Source organism: Athalia rosae, chromosome 4 (assembly GCF_917208135.1).
Source record: "Athalia rosae chromosome 4, iyAthRosa1.1, whole genome shotgun sequence".
Taxonomy (NCBI): Eukaryota; Metazoa; Arthropoda; class Insecta; order Hymenoptera; family Athaliidae; genus Athalia; species Athalia rosae.
In genome coordinates this window covers 15,533,835-15,550,156 of record NC_064029.1, presented here as the reverse complement: position 1 = coordinate 15,550,156, position 16,322 = coordinate 15,533,835, and the positions used below count along the sequence as shown (strand labels likewise).

General features: G+C 41.5%; 1 protein-coding gene across 2 annotated transcripts in view; it reads right to left on the bottom strand.

Annotated features, from left to right (window-relative positions):
• Window positions 1-16,322, bottom strand: part of LOC105687654 (serine/threonine-protein kinase 17A-like) — a 194,651-nt gene that overhangs the window by 77,891 nt on the left and 100,438 nt on the right. The window contains exon 3 of one of the 2 annotated variants that reach the window (XM_048654098.1): window positions 2,381-2,810. The exons of the other annotated variant lie outside the window; for it this stretch is intronic. The gene's annotated coding sequence lies outside the window, so the exon portion shown is untranslated. The remainder of the gene's footprint in view (window positions 1-2,380; window positions 2,811-16,322) is intronic. 2 annotated transcript variants of the gene reach the window in all.

Sequence of the window (16,322 nt, the reverse complement as noted above, 5' to 3'; positions counted from 1 at the left end):
TTTTTTTCCACCGGTATCAGCCGTGTACTAACAATAAGACAACATTTCGTTACGATTTCGGGTCGTTCCAAGTTCGCGAATAGAAGTTGAATTCATAAAATATATGTCAAATATTACGCAATTTTATTATACGCGTGTTATGCATTGCCTGAAACATAACATAGCAGAAAGAAAGTTACGTGGTTTATTTTATACTACGACGTATTATATATTTCGATAACAAAGTGTACGAGATGAGAAAGCTGAAAGAAGATGAAAAAAATAAAAAACGAAAAAAGATTCTGTAACAAAAAAGTAATAAATAAATAAATGAGCAAACGAACGGATATTGAATGGATATGAAAAAGAAATCTAAAAAAAAGAGTTATGAATTTTTTTATCTAAAAAAACTTTATACACCTCAGTCCGCCCACGTCGTCAGAACGAATGCATATTCTTTCCGCGTTCTTTCAAAAACGTGTATAAAAATAATTTAAACAAAGAGAAAAAGAAGTAGCAGATATGTTCGGTCATTAATCAGATAACACCATTGGATTAGTTCGTAATTTTTGAATGAAGTTTCCAGACGCCTCGCCACTTCGCCATAGATATATATATATATATATATATATAAATATACGTGTGTAACGTACATATAAACACACTAAATAACGGAGCGTAGACATTGTCGTCGCGTTCATCTCATCGCAGACTACGGGGTCGTTGTATCCTACATAGCTTGTGTGAGAGTGGATAAAATAAAAGAAGCTCCCAAAGAGACCCCTCACCCCCTTTCTCTTTTTTAACCCCCCTCGCGTAGCCATATCACCAGACAAATGGCTTGAAAACTTCTCGTTCTTCTTCTTCTTCTTCTTCTTCTTCTTCGGTCCTTACGGGTCTATATTAAGCTGGCCCAGCTATATTTAGGGCCTCTAACACGCGGCGTTCTAAAAATAGACTTAAGGAAAAAGGGAATGGCGTCCGTACAGCTCCGATACACGTTATACCCCGGCCCGATCTAACGCTCCGTTCACCGTGTCCGGTGGACGTCGGTGTTGCTTGCTTTTATTTCTATTTTCACTTCCTCTATTTTTTTTTTTCTTTTTTTTTTCTTTCCACCGATTCGGTTTGACGATCGAAGGAACCGAGGAGTTGTCCGCAGCCTTTCTCTCCTTTCTCTAATTACGCTTTGTCCGAATCCCCGAGCCCTCAAAACGTCCGTTATCGAATGGAGCCCTACGGCGACTACCGTGCGATCCCCTCCCGCGAAATCGACTTCGGGGAGATACGTTCGAATGTTATCGATCGATTCTACGCAAACTCGAGCGACGGAAAAGGAAAAAAAAATAAAGTAACTAAAAAATAGGGGAATCGTGATTAGGATGCGGGCTGGGAACACCACCGACGCCAATCGTCCAAGGGTATATTTTTAGATCCTAGAAACACTCCCGGAATTCAATTAGGACTTATTTGAGGTATAGAGAAATTAAAAAAAAATTCCGTTTGCGACGGATCAAATTTGAGTTTTTTTTTTTTTTCTTTCTTTCTTCTCTCCATAGCGACTGTTCGGAAGATTTATAACAGAAAAGTTCGAGGAGTCGCAAGAATAAGCTGTTTTACATATATTCCGTATATTAAAAACAACTATCGCGCGTCGATGTCTCTTGATTTTTTTTTTACGATGTCTAGTTATTTCCCTCGTTGGTTGTACGGATGTATAATTCTTGGCGCCTCGATGCGGCGCCAGGAATCACCGATTGCCCAATTTCTCGTAAGTGGGATCGACAAATCTACGAGTCCATCGTCTCACCGGTCTGTTGCGCGCGTTCGAGAAACGACACGAGTATGTGGAAAGGAGAAAGATAACGAAAAAGGGAGGAGAAAAAAAAAACCATAAAAAAAGACACGGTGAAAATCGAGAGAAGAGAAAATAAAAAAAATAAATAAATAAAACAAAAAAAAAAAAAACGTATATTGAAAAAAAGACACGTGCAGTGCCGCGTGGGAGATATCCACGTGGGGAAACGACGGCATCCACTGCAAGAGTTGGGAACCACATTCCAGCTGGTGTCTGGCGCCACAGAGATCCTCAACTGCGTCGCGCTTTTTTTTACCTCCCATCGCTTTTGTTTTTTTTTTTCTCTCATTTTCATCTCATTTAATGCTAATTCAACGAAAATCAACCCGAACCCTCGGCTATATTTAACCCAAAACGCATATTTCGTTCGCCCTATCTCTTTACACGCAAATTACATCGCGATGAAGTAGTTTTTTTTTTAATCCTTTTTTCGTTTCTCGGTGAAAAAGAAAAGAAACCGCGAGAGACGAACGCGGCGGTGTTTGAAAATCACCTGCGATGAGAATTGTGAAAAAATGAATATCAAATAAATTCCTCGCTCACCACAAAGTCGAGACTCTTCCCCTCGGAGTCCGCAGCTACACGTGCGAGTTGATCTCGTGTTCCGATAGGGTACTGACAATTTCAGATGAATAATCCGCTCCGTCGATATCGGCGATTCATCAATTCATTAAACCAACGTGCGCGACGGGTATTGTTTCTCTCGTTTTTCGTATCCTTGTTTTTTTCGTTCCTTTCTTATCGTTTATACCACAATTGCACGTTTCTTCACCGGTCCGTAATCTGCGTGCACGGCATATATCCAGCAGCCCCTCAAATCTCTCGTTTAATAATCCTCCTAAGGCGACCACGTTGAAGTAACGCATGTTCTTCCAGCTCGATATACTTCGCTCTGCTTACCTCCGCGATATAATTCAGCGTAAACTCACCCGCCGCCGGTATACAAGCCGCACACGTATTGTATGTACGTACACTGCAAGAACCAAAGAGGTAAAACATTATGTATATCGAGTACGCGGTTGTTATCTGCGCTAGTTGAATGGGGATGGCAATATAAATTTTACTATAAGTATTTATGCCGCCTATGCATCTACTCTCGGATACCTACACGCATCTTACGTACAGCTCGCAGGCAGATATTCTCTTTCTCTCTCTCTCTCTCTCTCTCTCTCTATGCATATTCACATTTTACATATTCACCGAGAGCACGGGGTGGAAGCAACGTGACGCACAATTTTTTTGACATACGAGAATGAATTTCGTATGAAGAAAGAGAAAAAGTAAAACCGGTGTTACGTAAAGATTATTATCACGGGGGGGAAAAGAAACAAAATTTAAATGTCTATATACATATATATGAAACAGTGTCGCATTTTAACGGGTTGTGCAATCGCGTTAGAAGGACGCTTCGTTCGACGAAAGAATGTAGAGGTACGATACTTGAGGATAACCGGTACGAAAAAATAAGTAGATAAATAAATGTATGTGAAAAAAATAAAGTGACAAAATGTCGGAATCTCAATTTATTTGCGTAATAATGAACGGGACGATTTCGAATCTGCATTCTTGAAACGATCTTTTTTTCTTCTCCTTCTTTCCTTTCGCTGTGAGCAGGATGAACTTTCGGTCGATTACCTACTGCGATTAGGTTATTGAAAAAAAAAAAAATCTCAATCGATAATTATTCGTTTTATAGACTTGCTCTGATTTCTCGAAAAAGTGCAGCACACGAGGTGCAACCGAGGATCGCGGGGACGCGAAGAGAAATAGTATAGTTTGAAGAAAGAAAAAAAAAAAAAAAAGGAATGGAGCTAAAAAATATGTAAAGGTAAGTGAGATGGGAGAACAACTTCGCGATAAAGTTAATGCATCCTGACGCGGGGGTCTTGGATGAGATGTTATATATACTTGGGATACGAAATAGAGATTGATGAAAGTAGAATTTCGCTTTGGATCTTTCATAAATAATCTATTTATTATAACTCATATATAATCTCTTTGATACAACCGGGAGCGTTAATCATCGTAATTGATTACCGGCGATCCGATTATACCCGTCGCGATGTTTAAAAGAAATTTTTCACTCAAAAAACCATGAGAAATTGATTGGTCATTAAAATATTATTATAAAAGCGGAAACGCGTCGATGAAATAAAATCTTTTTTCTTCTCTACGATCCATTTTGCACTGTAAACTCGATTCGCAATTTATATTATTGCTGTCGATGTTATTATTTCACGCGTGGCTCGTCACAAAAAAGGCCCAACGGCAAACGGAATGAAATTCTCGCATTGTCCGGGAGGTGAAAATAAAATCGATGAAAATTACGGGAAAGTAGAAAATGAGAAGAAAAACGAGAGGCAAAAAATAGGCGAGTTTCAGCTTCTCTGTATTTCCAAAGCGAGCAAATATCCGTATGGAATAAAAGGGACGTACAGCGCGGACATTGCGGATAGCAAAGAAGTAGGTAGATATGCCATTTGTATCGGGTCTCGTATATACCCTAGTAGATTCCAAGATATGAATCCGGTTTACCGCATCCACCTTGGACGGAATCCGCGACTCCAGACCGTTAAATTAAAAAAGAAAAAAAATAAATAAATAAAGAAATTATACAGACGTATGCATTGCACTTTGCGTAATACGTGTGTGCATATTTTATACCTGCAAGTGAACTTGACCATAGTTGGTTAAAATCTCTCGTCTCCTTTTTTCAACACGCACAGAATTTTCAAAACTCACCGGGCATCGCGCGCACCTTTTATTAGATTCGTGTTACAACAGCTGCGAGGAATGTGCATAGATTTTATTATCGGAGTTGACCCGATGTTCGTGGAGTTTTTTTTTTTGTTTTTTGTGATCTTGACATGCAACGTATACCGTCACCGTTACAGTGGGCGGAGGAAGAGAAGTTTGGAATTCTCTACGAGGTCGCGGGGAGCGACGAAAAAATTTCGTCATCCGCATCGTACGGAACGCTTGCGATAGAAACGAAGAATGATAAAAAAAAAAAAAAGAGAACCTGCCAAAAGTCATCCTCGAATGAAACGATACGGAATACGGAAGTGTGATTCCCTCGGTAAACGCGAACGTCCCTGCGATTTTTTTTCCCATAAATAATCGACGGTCGGGACGTAGAGATCGTTATACCTGCGTCGAAAGGGCCCAGAAAGTGTCTAAGAATATAACCACACGTAAGTGCCGTTACACGGTCGCCCGAAGCTCCGAATGATCGGTATATATAAAGTCATACGAAGGTATAGGTAGAAAATAGTCGGTAGGAAGTTGTGGGAAGTTCACGAAGTTCGTTATAAAAATATCGCCTCTCAACGTCGTTTCGTCCGTACGATTTGGGTCGTTCGTTTCTCGATAGGACGAGACGAATTTTTGAAAGAATCACCATCTTGTCGGCACACAAATTGAAATATACGTTAACGAAAATCAGATCGATTATTTCGAATTTCGCACGTGAGAAATTTAGCCATTTTGCAGATGATGTATGATGACTTGGAACGGTGATGCCGCGATGCGGATGGGAGAAAAGATGTAACTAAAAAATGGAAAAAAGAAAGAAAGAAAAAAAAAAAAGAAATAATAAGAAAATTGGAAACGTGGGACGGAGAGAGAGAGGAGTCGTCTGTTTGTATGTACGTATGTATGTATGAAGCTACCTGTGAGCGGTGAGTAAAGAGAAAAATGAATGAAATGAACTGCTTGTAACGAGAATCAGGCCGTTGTTCGGTCATTAAGTCGTTTGTAACAGATGTTTTTGTAGATCGTATATTTGTACACCTTCTTCGGTGCACGTTTAAGACCTTTTTGTTTTCAACAGACTACTACCCGCGGTATCATTACGACCGTTCTCTTTAATGCGGCGTACACCAACCTGCATCTTAGCCGCAAAGCCCCCCGAGTGCATCCATGTACACGTGTGCATCACACACCGGTGTACAGGTATAACTCCAACACACGCGAATATCAGAGCAACAGGTGCCGACTGCCTCGGATATTGCAAATTGCATCCGAAGAAATACATCTTTCACTATAATCTCCGCCCATCCTGTACAAACATTTATTTATTTATTTATTTATTTTTTTTTTCTTCATTTAATTGTTATCCCGTCAAAACATACGAATACATGGAGCGTTTCACGGATCGATTCCCGGGGACACCGGTGTACTTTTTAATCGAAAAACCCTGATCAGTTTTTTTATGGCTCTTTTGTCTTCCCCTGACAATTGATGATGCGGCGGTAATGACGATGACGATCGAATATTTCTCCTCCTCCGGTATTATAGAAACAATACGACAAAATGGGAGAATACATCATGCGCCGTGTTGTCAAGGAAAAGAAAAGAGAAAAGAAAAAGAATCGCAAAACGACACATCCAGCCGAACTGCATGCAACAATTTATGACTCTCGTGTCACGTGTACATCATCTCAAGGTTCGATTCGTGCGCGTGAAAGATTGATGGAAAAAAAAAACAGAAGAAAAAAAAAAAAAAACCAAGCAGAAATTAAACAACCGGTGCGCAAAATTTCGACGTTGTAAAAAGATCGAGCTGAGGAAACAACGGCGACTAAAAACCGAGTTGGAAACGGGCAAAGAAAGGAGGTAAGAAGTGAAGATTTTTCTGAGGAATCGGACCGCAACATTCTTTGGCATATTATACGCTGGCGAATCGCATCAACGTTGAAGAATTTTCAAGGACTCGAACGGATTGAAATGAACTCGGTTTGTACGTGTAATGAGAATTGCTCGAAGTGTATGATTCCGAGGTAAAACATTTCCGTCGTTCGAATAATGAGTAATTTTGCATGAGTTTTTCTTTTTCTTTCTTTTTTTTTTTTCTCCTTTTTGCTGCTTTAAATTCTGCCGATAATTACCGTCGACACAATATAGCAAAACCGACGAGGATCCACGAGGATCACGGCGTCGACCGAATACCGACAGCGGAAAAACTCTGGATATAGAAAATCTCGCTCGGGAAGTCTTCGAAGATGAGCAAAAAGTTCAACAAACATCGAAATTATCTTTTGTTAACTCTCTCTCGAAAAAAAGAGAGGTAATAAAAAAAGAAGCAAAAAAAGAAAAAAAAAATAACGACGAGGATGAAAAATAAAAGTAAATGTAAAGAGAATGCAGTCATTGTTTGTACGTCGGAATTCCAGACGTTTATAAGTTATATCGTAAACTGAGGTACTGCAGGCTGCTGTAAGAGCGAGAGGTATATACGTACATACGTACGCCGTACGTACACCAGTTTCTTATATATTGCTTCGGGAATCTCCCGCATTATACCTATCTGCGGATCCATTAGTCACCTGTAATTCACGACTGCGAAAACGAACGACGCGAGACACGCGATTCCGCGAGGATGAGAAGCGGCAAAGCACAACCTCCGGATACCGTACCGGATCACCGGAGCAACGCGGCGGCGGCCGGCGGAAAGCTAGCTCTCTACGAGAGCAAACGAATGAGATTATTTAGCGCTGCACAAAGAATCCCTCGCGACCTTCCACGAGCCACGTACGTCGTTTGTAGAAATGCTTTTTTTTTTTTTTTGATTTATTTATTTTTTTTTTCAACGATAATAAGAGACGCGAAAAAAAAGAAAAAAAAACGGCTCGCGAATCGTCGAGTACGAAAATCGAATACAATACGCGGATTCGTCGTGTGACCCTCGGGACAACTTCGGGTTGTCCTATCACCTGGCCACGGAGAATCCGTGCAGGAATGTCGTCTTCGGGATGTCCTCGGGGCTTTTATATTCCCTTATCATGGACCGTCGGCTGGTCTCGAGCAGCTTCTCTCTCTCTCTCTCTCTCTCTCTCTCTCTCTCTCTCTCTCTTTTTCTCTTCCTCCGCTTCTGCATCGGCATTACTATATAACTCCGAACGACGTCGACGAGGAGGAGGAGGAGGAGGAGGAGGACGTCGTGGAGAACCGCGGAGTACGACGAGACGAAACGGGGGGAGGGCAGTTCTATTCCCCGCGTGTGTCGCTGACGGCTAGAAAATTCCACCACTTCGCAGCCGTGGTCAGCGGCGGGTTTGAATCGCCGCGGATTTGTCAGTTGTATCGGTATTCACGTACACGCTAGTTCAGCCGGTGTACCACACTTCGGCGTCAAGGGAGAACGTGACATCGGCATCCCGTAGGAGAGGAGAGCTAGCTAGCTGATCCGTGCTGAACACGCGATGCATTCAACCTCTTTCCCCCCTGACCCCCCCTCCCTCCACCCCGCTGCTCGCCGTTTCCTTCTTCGCGTGGATACAACCTGGACTGAGGATCAAATTGCGCTCAAAGTTCCTTCTAGAGTTGGGTCTTCTTCCACTCCGTAGGCGATCATAATAGATACCGCTGCGCGGGACTCGACGTTCGTCTACTTTGCAGTATACCTCGTCGAGGTATACCGCACGGATTTTCCGCCTAAGGATTCACCGTAACTCGGATTATGGAGGAATATACGCGTCCACCCGTTTTCGTATCTAACCCACTCGATTTTTCTAGGAAAATTTTATCCTCCATAGGAAAATAGACTCGTGTAGCTCGAACGTAGACACGTGCGATTTCAGCGACTAACGTACAGCGTTTGTAAAAGCTCCGTGAATCGTGCGAATACTCTTATCACTGCGTTCTTTGTTCTTTGTTGGGAACTGTTGTACGTATCGAGTCCGTCTTTTTGTGGTCTCGCGTTCCCGTAGGTACGCAAGTACTACCTGATTTTTTTATATTTCTATTCTCAGACGGTTAATGCGCTCGCTGACCTTAACCGGAGAAATTACCCTCAACCCGCTAATGTACGACTCTGTACGGGAAAAATGGGGGACCGACTTCGTTCCACTTTTGCATTTGACGCCATTACTCGACCGATCAATTCGTCGGCTACCCCCCCGCCTTCTTTGAGTACTTTATTTTATTTTGTCAGGGATTTGATTTTTTTTTTTTTTGGCTTTCCCGCGGGTGTCCCCGATTCGATTCGCGGTGGGTCGTATACAGGATTAAAAAATAACGACGCGAGGATGTGGGGCCGGAAAGCCGGTAATTTTGTCTAATAACGATGTCATCCTGTCCCGAGTGTCTCAGTCGTTGTTCTCAGACACGTTGAAAAGGTGGGTAGTAGGTGGGTAAAAGAAAAGGTTGATAAAGTAAAGGTAAATTGCAGGTGATTCGCGCCGGGGTAATTGCCGCAACGTCCGAGTGTAAGAGAGACATCGGTGACCCGCGCCTAGAAAATAATAGCAGGTACATACGTACCACTATTCGCTCTTCAATGTCTTCCCAGGCTGTCTTTAACTTGAACTTATATTAACGTGCTCCGACTCCACGCATACCGACGCGCGAAAAAAACGACGAAATTCGAGATTTGACGAATGAATAAAATTCATGTGCTCACGTTTTATCGCAACAAGACGCTGGTTTTGTATCCGGCCCATATCACCGGCACCGTACACCGTTAGTTTCTGGACGTACGAATCGGAGCGTACGCGGGGAGCGGCAGAAAAAAAAAAAAAAAGGGCCGCGATATACGAGGTAATCTGTTATGCGGTCGGTACGGTTTATCGAAGTCCTCAACCCCTGCGTGCAACGCGGCCGCCCCGTACCGTCAACCTACATTGGTTTCAGCATGAAACGGTGCTGCGGAACGTTCGGAACTGCGGCCTTTCCCGTATAAACGCGCGGGAGGTCGATACGCCGCGGATAAAACTAGCGCGCGGTTATAACGTACCCTTTACGGCACTAGCAACGAGCACGTGAGCGACTCCCGGTCAAGATAAGAACGCATTAAACCTACGTGCATTTCCATCCCGATCGCCGTTCGTTCGACACTGTCCGATTATTTTTCCGCCGTGGATCAATCGCGGGGAAAATAACGGGAACCGCGCGATACCTGCAGGGTGGCTAGCCAGCGAGAAAATGGAACATGCACCGGTTTCGGGAGGGGCAAGTTTCGAAGTGACTCGATTATCCTCGGGCACGAGAAGGACCGTTGGCTAATTTTTCGAAAGCTTTGAAAAAAGTCAAGTTTCACGTATCTCGAATCTATGCAACGTTTTACGAATAAATCGCGCAGGTGTTCGAAACTCTGAGGCAATCCGATCGGTCTCGACTATTCCCATTGTATTTCCTTTTCCTTTTTCTCTCCAACTTTCCAACGATACGAATCCACCCTCCTGCGTCGTTGCTGAATTATTGCAGTTTTTATTTCATTTCTTGGTCCCATTTCTTCTTTTTTTTTCCTTTTTTTATTTTTTTTTTTTTTTTGGTTTTTTCTGTATCTCTTGAATGAACGTACTAGGTGTAGGCTATGGGTATCCGAGCAATAAAGAAGTGGCGGTAAACGATCCGGGACACCTAACGAGCTTGCAGCTGGCCAGGCTCCACTTTAATTGGATTAAATTCTGATAAAATAATGGAGCGGTTTCGCGTTGCCGTTGCCGTTGCCGCTGAACGTACATACGTACATACGTACGTGTATGTATGTATACACCAAGTGTGGCGGCTATTGGTGCAGATGCGTACCTGAGCTATGCGGACCCCCAACGTGTTTTCTATGGGTACGTTCGCGACCGGATTGTATGTTAATGTTTGACATTAATCTGCCATGTGCCGACCCAATTACACAGTATCTATCTATCCCCGTTCCTCCATTCTCTTATATTCTCTATAATTCTATCTCGCTATGTGGTTCACTCTCCTTCATTATACTATATCCAGCTGTTGTACCGTGTGGTGAACCGTCGCTTTTCAATTGCGAAATATATAATAAAATAGTTACAAGGCGGTGCGCGCCCGGCTATTTGCACGGTACTTGTGAGTAAAACCAATAGGATAGGTAAACGCGATTTTAAACCGTAGAATTTATCTTGCCGCGTACGTAGCATACGTGTAAACTTGGGGTTAGATTGAGCGGAGCGATACACGCCAGATGAATCATTCACTCCGTACGTCTGAAACACGTTGATCGTTACGATTCGATGCTACGATCCGTCGCATCGAATTTAACTGATTTTCAACAACGATTTATATTTTTAAGTAACTCCACCAACTCGTGTCTCATGGGACTCGGGTCATCACGATATCATTATGAGGAAATAGCTTTTTACCATCCGCGGAGATGCGGGTATTTAAAGGTTGAAGCTGTCACTGGGGAGAAAAAAATCCCTCACCACTTACTTTTGTGTGAACCTCGTGAACTTTAGGCTCGCGATGTCGATCCGTGGCGGGATTTTATTTGAGGGGAAATAAAAAAAATCCGAACACAACGAAATAGAAATAAATGTAATCGCTCCGGAGCCACTCGGATGACGTATATGCGATTCGTATTGACAAATGTTGGCGCGAAAAAGAGGAGAAAAAAAAAAGAAAAAAGAAAATCAAAATGTTAACGGCGTTCGGGCTTTCGTTTAAACGAGTTTTTTGCGCATGGTGGTAAAAAAAAAAAAAGAAGAAGATGAACGAGAAGAGAAAATTTGTATGAAAAAAAAGCAAGATCTAAAGAACGTTTATTAGACACACCTTTGGATAATTACACAATCGAGATGCGTGAACTTATAACTTTGAGAATCGAACGGTGTCAGCTGGTTGGTGTCTGTCAGACAAGTGATAAAAATAATGAATAGATCGCGGACACTGGCGGTTAAAAAGGCTTATCAAAACTTATTGTTCACAAATAAACGGAATACTGTTGTATTCTTCAACTGAAACGTCAGAGCCGGCTCGATTTGACGTCACAATTATTACCGATCAATAAACGAATAATTGTCCCGTACCGCGTGCCGAAAAATAAAAATTACGAAACGAACTTCGAAATAAAATAACAAGGTCAAGATTCGCGTCGAAAAAAAAAAAAGAAAGAAAAATTAAAACGAATGCAAAAAAGTATCGAGAATTCTTACGTTATAAATTAACGAAAATGTTGCCCGAGGAATTCAGGTTGCGCAAAGAACAAAAAAAAGAAGGAGCCCCGAATAATTCGTCCGATTAATGAAACTCGCGTCAATGATCGGCTTTTATGTAATTCCATTTTTTTTTTTTTTTTTATTTCATTTTATTTTATTTGTATTCGACGTGGTACGAGAGAAGAAAAAAAGAAGCGCAGGGTGTTTAATTTCGGATTAAGTAGACGTGTATAATAACGTGATGAATTGTTGCAGGACAAATGGTGTTCGTAACGATATAATATTTTGTGCCAAAGTTAATGTTAACCTAGATGTACATAATATTACGTATGTAATTCATAAATATAGTCGAGGAGATATAAAGTACGCGCGCTAACGTGGTACCCCAAGAAAATCACAGACTTGAAGATACTTTTTTTTTTTTTTGTTTGTTTGTTTTTTTTCTCAGGTATTTTATAACAAGAGGGCAACCAACTCATACGCGATATTAAGTCATTTGTATCATCTCTTCTCTCGGGGTATATCATCAAGGTTCATCTTTATTTCTGCGTCGGAGTCAGCTAGTAGGATTCGAATTACGTGCCTCGAGGAACTCGCGTACCTACACACTCGTCCCGTACATTACCTTGTTTATTTAAATCAACGCGAACATCCTCGTACTTTTTTTTTTTTTTTTGCAACGAAGCGCCTCTGAAATAATATCACACGCAATGTTTCGCACCATTTTGATCGCCGAGATCGCGTAATTAGGAGATTAAGGAGTCGAATTATAATAATTCCGAGAGCGGAATGAAAAAGTCTAAATATCTTTTGACGCGTAAAAAAGATTTTCTCATTTTTTTCATTTCACCATAGATTCTATTCGACGTGAGCGAACGATTAATCGCACACCGCGTGTAAACTGTAATAGGAGTGAAAAAGGATCCCCCTTCGGACACCTGCAGCGGTCCCTAACGATCTCCTCTTTAACCGGTGATACCATAAACCAAGATTAAACTCTAATTGGAATCGGGGTAGAATTCCTTCGGCGCGTTCGTCTCGTGAGTTATCATCGCGTTGCCCGCGTTAAATCTTTCGCACGGAATTTTCATAAAATTCTCTATGACATATTTTGCGTCGCGGTGAATTCCTTCTTTTTTTTTTTTTTTGTTACAACGTAACACGCGGTGCGGTATGATATCAATTTAGCGTTGACACACTCTACGTACGTATGATTAATATATCAACGTGTTCCGTATCGGATCGCGATTCGCCTTCTCAGTGTATAAATTATAAATTTTATATTTTAAACGTGTAAAAAAAAAAAGAATTTCATCCGTAAACCACTCGCTGCCGTTTGTAGTAGGTACATACGGCTGTATTTTATATACCGTGCAAACTTCGAGTGGAGTAGCTGTTTTTAACAGAACTGAACCGAACTGCCGCTGCTGATTTTCTTACGGAGCTCGTTAATTCCCTAGAATATATTCTACCTACTTTCAACCGTAATTCTCACCCGCCTTGACCACGCTCAACTTTACATTTATTTAATAATTCCTTCTTCCTTTTTTTTTTTTTCTTTCGCACGCACAAGTTATGTAAAATAATTCACGACATACCCCCTGTGTCGTATAATATATACACGCGAATATGGATATTCCGATTGTCCGAAAAAATAAAAAAAATGAAAAATAAAATCAATCGAACGATTTATACGGAGCTTACGTAACACCCCGGCTGTTTCCAAGCAAAAATTGTCATTCAACTGAACTTTTTTTCTTATTCAAAACTCGATATTTTTTGTTCAGCTTCTTGTTTTCTCGTCATTCGAACGTAACGCGTTGAAAAATGATCTCTTCGAGGTACCAGATGATCCGCGGTGAGCAGCTGGTGCTCCGTTGCGTTACCAACCCACCGAGGGAAACGTGGCTGCGCTAACTTTTGTACACGAGGTACGTATATATATACGTGTACGTAATTATGCGTGTGTATGTAGTTTGTAGTACACAGCATCCGTGGAACATCGGCATCATCATCATCATCATCATCATCATCACGGAGATTCGAGACAGCCAATCAAATACCGGATCATACGGAGTACGGGAAAGCAGACGAGCGAGCAGCAGCGGCAGCGGCAGCAGCAGCATCAACGGACGAGGGCAATGCTACCGGACTCGTCCTTGCCTTGCGTCACGCGACCTTCGAAGGCAACTTTATACAGCGGCGTGTGTCGGGTACAAGACAGTGTAGAAGAGACGACTTTTAATACTCCTTCTCTTTCCTCGGTTCTTATTCACCGTATTTTTCCATCTCTCTTAAATAAGCTTCCCTGCCGATCGTTTCTCATCTCGCGCACGCGTCCGCTCGATTTGATCGAGTAGAAAAACCATCCCGAAGCCGAACAAAGATGGCGGTTACAATAAAAGCAACAGGTGTGTCGGATACACAACCGTACACCATTGGCGATTCAACTGTACGGTTTTTGTTACATACGCAGGCCCGTACCAATTTATTTATTTCACAGGTTTTGCGAACCCTCAGCACGCACGAAAACGCATCCCTCTGTCCCGAAGATCAACTCCACGAATTCCATCCATCACAGATTTTAATTGCGACCGTCTCTGTGTTTTTTTTTTTTTCTTTCTGTTTAGATTATTATTATCTCGTTACGGCGATAAATTCAATGACTGTAGCTGCACGATGATCGCGCACGATTAATATTAGATATTATTGATCGGAATCGTTATCCGCGAGTACGTTGGCACCGAGGCGCGTCGTTTTACGTTCCGTAATGGTTTCGGGAGGCCATCTCTTCGACCTTGAACACTTTTCGATTCCAAGCCTTCGGCCGAAATACCCATAGCCCTACGGGAGCAATGATGTGTTTTCAGGTGTCCGGGTGCGTTAAAAATCTCGTATATATTTTCTTCGAAAGGACGGTATACCTGCCCGGTCCACCGTGGGGATATTTTAGTTATTTCCTATTCCGGCAGCTCTGGCGAAGATCCGACATGACTGGAAAATATCCGAACGGCCATAACTGAACAGGATGTGTTTTACGCTACGTTTAGTTAGGAACTGCAGCGTTGCACTTCGTACGGTACAGAGAAAGCTGGAGTTCGCGGGTTATTTTTTTGAGATTTTTCTCCCGACGTTAATATCCTCGTTCGGAGTTGGGTCTTTAGCTCGTCTAATCTTCGAGCTTTGAGTTTTTCGTTGGCGTCACGCCGTCGGGTCGCCCGTGGGCGTTCAAGGGTTACCGTGATTACAGGTTGCTCATCGTTCAACTACGGTGAAAACACTTTCCGTTCCTTTTTATCACATATATCTAATTGGTATATACAACGATGTATATATATATATATATACATGCATTACGTGAGCTTGAAATTGCGCAATGTTGTACATAATTATGCGAGCCGGTAAATATTTTATGAAACTAACGATCTCATTAAAACGTACGTATAACAACGATTCGAAAAAACAATACGAAAAAATTCACTTCGTTCCTCGATTTCTTCCTGAACTTCTGCACACGTCTTCCACTCGTTCGATTTTTTTCCCCTTTTTTCAACGCTATCGTCGAAATTAACCTTGTCTACCGGCAGAAGAAAGAACGGGAGAAAAAAAAAAAAAACATCGATCAAAAAATGTACGAAGTAAAAGAAATTTTTCGCAGGAAACAAAATAACGCTGTACATTGCTGTACGCGGTTGAAAAAGAAAAAAATAATAAAATCGCGCGAAGAGTGGTGATTTAAGTAGGTAGTAATATATAATACAGAAAGTTGTGACCAAAAGTGGAACGGAAGTCAATTTTACTACCGGATTTATAATATTATCCCAGTTTTCTTTACGTCAACATATACGTGTGTTTAATGTGGGTGCTTCAATTTGCATGGGAACCTAGGCGATTATTACTATTCTCAATCTATACAAAAGAAACGATCGTTATATTTTATTCGTTACAATAACGTATCTATTCATCGTCAGCGCACATCGAAGTCACGATGCGCCGTCAGGAAAAAAATTATTCACAATGGTTCAAGATTACATCGTCTTCGTACAGCGTTTCGCGATGTATTATAATATCACTATCTGTTTTCGTGGTTACAAAACGCGCGGGATGTATATTATCGTAATCCAGCGTCCGTTGAGTTTTTTTTTTTTTTTTTTTTTTTTTATTTCTGCAATTTTTTTTTTTTGTCAAATTTAAAACGAGTGACGTAATTATATCGAATTTTGCAGGATCTCGTGACATTTCGTATGTTTTGTATCGAGTTGAATATTTTTTCACGTCTTTCAATTAGACGAGAAGAATAAAATTGAACGATAAAAAAAAAAAAAAAAATTGTCCACAAGTAGGTACATAGTACGTACATACGCGAAATTAAAATTCACGCGCGGTTCTCGTAACTCTATATCACCTTTTACGTCAGAGGAAAAAATAAAACCTGTAAACCACCGTGGAGGTAATTTCGTATCATCGTTACATAAATTTTGTACGGGATCGCCGCAATTTTAATCGATGTGCGGGGAAAAAAAGTAACAAAATTACGTACTGTGCAGATTTCAGCTTGGTAGAATGATGAATTTGGT